Raw genomic sequence first — 4,458 nt, forward strand, 5'->3', positions numbered from 1 at the left:
ACAGCCTATATGGCCGACAGAGGAGATAGAGAGCAGGCCATTCACAGGACATCGGAGAAGTTAAGAAATGCATAATTAGCTAAGTGTGTGAAATACCTGCATGCTAACTTCCAAAGCTAGTAGTGCAAATTTCAAAGCACGAAAATGAGAATACAGTGCTCAAGAATGACATAATTCAACCTTACTGCTTCCATTTCTTATTTATCGCTTATGGTGGCGATGACATGTAACTACTTTAATTTACATAACTGCAGTACCCTGAGGCCCCAGCTGAAGGCTTGCTCCTGTCCCACTGGGATATACGCTGAACACTGTTCAGTATCTGGCTCCTACCTACACGTGTGCATCTCCAGTCTGAGTTATGTACTGTTTTGGTTCTTGCTACCTGCCCTGGTGGGAAGTGAGGTAGAACTCAACGTCTTGCTTTTATTAAAAAAATCAGAAGTCAAAACTGCTATTTATTTCAGAGTTGCAACATTTATTTCCAGTTATAATTTTTGGTCTGCTTTGACTTTATTCTATTTTAGTCTGTCAACTGAGGCTGTAACTTTATCAAAAAAAGCTGAACCCTGCCAAACCTGCAAAACAGAAAATTTGAAAGAACACCACAGACCTCCTAGCTGGATATGCAGTAGCGGACTATGGCTCAGATCAGCCCAGCTCACCCTGTGTTTTTGTGCCAATAAACTAGCCATCACATAGCCTGCAGGCTGTTTGGTAATGTGGCACCTCTCACCCCAGTTAGGCTTGAAGGTTCCCATGAGTTTATTCAAACATGTTAATGATTCAGAAGCCCTTTCATTTAAGCCTGGGGAGCAGGATCACTTTGCCATGATGGGTGTGGGATGAACACAAGGCAAAAGTCAGCTCCTGCCCCAGAGGTACTACGTTTGGACAAGCCAAAGGTCAGAACAGAATTAGAAGGTGAGACAAGTCCTGCAGGTGGAAGTTCCTTGCTGCTGCCAGCTCAGGCTTTGAGGTACTGTACAGCAATGCCTGACACTGGAACTCCAGTTGTTTATTGATTCATTCTGTGAAAAAGAAGAAATAGTTTATTTTACTAGAAATTTATGGGTCTCGGAGAAATTTACTAGAAATTGTATGGGTCTCACAGACACAGAAAGCCACCACTAAATGTGCTGGCATGCAGGAAAGGCTACAGCTGATCAGAAATTATATCCTGTGGGTCCAAGAAAGCATCAGCATAAAATCAGTTCAAACTAACAGTTAAATCCTTGCAGGCCTTCCTCACTTTTCAGTGAGCCTTGGCAGAAATAGGAGTGTTGCTGAATCTCACCGCAAACAGAAGCAGGCAGACTCATTCTGCTTAAACAGCTGATCTGTGGGACCTCCTGGAGTGGCAGTTTCTTCTGGACGCCTTGTGTGCTAGCCAATTTCAGGCTACAGTGGAAATGGTCTCCCCACCAGACACTCCCAGGGAAATTTCTTGCGCTACTGAAATAGGCAAGATGGGAACTCTCAGGAGCTCTCCCCACAGTGTGTTACTGATTTGTCATGGGAACTGCATGGTAACATGATTATATGAATTTGTCTGAAAGGAAACTGGTCAACTGACAGCATTTTCTGGTTGTAAATTTGTCCTAGATATAGGATTATTAAGATCTTCACTCCATGCCCCATGAAGCATATTTGGACTACCTTCCCATAGCCAACTCAATCTGTTCTTGGAATCCAAACAGTGTGTTCATTTGCATCACACCTGTACATAAAGGAAAACCTGCAGCTCACTAAGAAAATGGGTTTTAGGGCTTGAAATCGTTGCTGTGCTCATGGGAAAAATCAACCCCAGAAGCCAAACCTACACAAGCAAATGTTTCCACCACCTGCTGCATCTCCTCTCTACCCTGCTGGCCCCTACAGAGAACCCACTCCAGAGGTTTTCCAGAGCTCCTCTATCACTTTCAGTTTGTTCACCTCTAATGTTACACAAATTGAAAACTCTTTTCTTCTCATCCATCTATACAAAGCAGTCTCCCAAAAAACTCCGCGGTCACTTCCCAAACGTTTTTAAGACTTCCAGTGACAAAGAGCAGCTTATTTTCATTGCCTTGGCATTGCTTCCTCGCTGAAAGAAACCACGGTAATCAGAAGCTGTGATTTTCCTGACCCTCCAGATAAGCTGCTTCCCTGCTGGAAGTACAGCAATGCTGTCTGATACCTACACATCTCAAGTGGACTCCAAAACTGCGGCAGAAACATTAAAACAAACGCCAACAAACCAAACCAACTAAATGCATATTACAAAGAATGGGACAGATTCTTCTGATATAAATTTAGTCAAAAGTCCTCAAAATTAATGTCTTGAGGAGTAAGGAAAATGGGATGTAAGAGCTACAGCCTCTTCCTGCTTCTTGCTAGAGAGAGCAGAGCATGACTGGGTGTAGGAAAGCCGTGCGCTGTCATCCATGAACTGCGTATTTGTGAACTCCAGCGGCCTGCTTGCTGTGCAGACAGACGGAAATTGTGTGATGGTGATACAAATGCCGCGAGCCCGAGGAGAGAGGCTGGCGGGGCGGGCAGGGCGTGCGGCCGCCGAGCCCCCAGCAGGTGGTGGTCTCCGACAGCGCAGGGAAGAAGCTGCCGCTGCGCCGGCAGAAGCGGCATCTGCAGCCGAGAAAAAGAAAGCCCTGCTGGGGTCCGATTTAGTTCTTGGTGGAAAAGAAGCGGGAGGGATTGGCCCACATTTCTAAGACTGTCCTGCTGTGCGCTTGCAGTGGGTGGAAGCTGGCTTCCCTGACAGAAGTCAAGTGTCTGGGGGACAAGTCAGAGAGGTCTCAGTAGCAGAGCTCATTGCAAACTGAAAATAAAAGGCATTTTTGTATGAATTAAAGTGATCTCTCTTATTTTGAAGATACACTTTTAACAACAGAAAATGTTGGGTTCTTAATGCCCACCTTAGCTTTGCAAACATCTGACATCTCACAGACTGCAAAATTACCTGTCCTGCTTATGCACATGAAGAATATGAGCCTGCCAAGCCAGTAAAGAGTGGCATGTACAGCTATCAAATGGCAGGACTGCAGTCTGGCTGCACTCTGAGCTCCTGATGCTCAGTTACTGAGCAGTACTAAGCTGTATGGCTGCCTAAGTCTGTCACTTCAGTTTCACTTAGACTGCTACGGCACCAACCTCAACACGCCAAGGGCTTCTGTCATCATGACACCAAAAGTACCACAGACATGAACCCCATCCAACCAAAGCCAGTGGTACAGATGCATCTTAATGCACATGCCAAGGGGTGGAATGATGGTTGCACAGTCAACTTCTGTGTTCTGGAGTGGTTTATGTGGCTTTGTGACCTTAACGTTAACTTCTGTGAATGTTTAACTGCCCAGGTTTTTTTAGAGAACAAATGGAAATCAAATCCACCACATGGCCTCATAGCTACACCTGTATTGGTCACAAGTGGGACTGAAACATCTACTGTGTGATACTCACCTCTGCTTGAGTGGAGTGTGTAGACCCCAAGCTGATAGCACCGAGCAGCCACTTTCTGTGAGCCATCACTAAGGGCAGTTTAAGCACATAAACCACATTGAGTAATTTCAGTCACCTGACAATATAGTAGGAGCCTGTAGCAGTCACAAGCAGCACCAACAGGGAAAGTCTCCTTTATCCATGGTGTTCCTGTGCTGGAATTCAATGCATCTTCAAGGATTTTTGCTACCAAATTCTGTCAGTCCCTACTTAGAACATTTTCCACAGCTTTTAATGTTTTAATAGTTTGGGCTAAAGTTACACCTCTGGCTCTTTGCCAAATTCATGCCTCACTGCATGGAGGCACTCTAGTTTGCACAAATTTGTGTGTTTTGGTGGTAGAAAATGACTATGTCATTTTATCATGGGCAAGAACAAGTATTTCACCACTAACAAGTTCTGGTCCCGGCTGAACTATTTTTAGGAAAACTCGAAGCTGAAATTCAGCCTGAGGCAGGCAAGTGGTATGAGAAATTTCAAAGAAATGAAGTTTGGCAGGGAAATGGGGTGGAGCAGCCCTCTCCCTACACCCAGACATCTGCAAGCTCTGAACTAACACCGGAATGCATCTGGCTGTTACGAAATCAACAGAGAGCAAGAACGTCCTTCTTCTTACCATTAGACATGGATGTCTTTAGAGTTTTGAAATTTCCCCTAATCTTTCTTTTTCAACTCAAGCCCTTTAGTAAATTTTCCAGGAAGATGTTAATTTCTGCGGGGAGGGGGGGAACCCCAAGCTGATCTGTTTGTCTCGCTTTAATGAAAGCCGGCAGGCCGCTCAGAGCCGGCCCTGGGCACAGCCCAGCACCCCTACCCCATGAAGCATTTTTGCGGCCTGTACCTTTGTGGGTTTCTCCACTCCTTTGTTCCCGGTCCCTTTTCGACTTCTCCCTGCTCAGGCCTCGCCCGCCCTCGCCTGCAGCTTCCCCAGGCAGACGCAGGGTGCGGTGCCGGGAGCGC

General features: G+C 45.8%; 1 long non-coding RNA gene across 1 annotated transcript; it reads right to left on the bottom strand.

Annotated features, from left to right (window-relative positions):
* Positions 1 to 457: 457 nt before the first annotated feature.
* On the bottom strand, positions 458 to 4,452 carry LOC113477040. The gene is made up of 2 exons (XR_003397830.1): positions 4,340 to 4,452; positions 458 to 1,031 (listed from the first exon to the last, which is right to left on the bottom strand). It is a non-coding gene; the product is annotated as an uncharacterized LOC113477040 (long non-coding RNA).
* Between the last annotated feature and the right edge of the window lie 6 nt (positions 4,453 to 4,458).

Source organism: Athene cunicularia, assembly GCF_003259725.1.
Source record: "Athene cunicularia isolate RWA chromosome 2 unlocalized genomic scaffold, athCun1 chr2_part1, whole genome shotgun sequence".
NCBI classification, from domain to species: domain Eukaryota; kingdom Metazoa; phylum Chordata; class Aves; order Strigiformes; family Strigidae; genus Athene; species Athene cunicularia.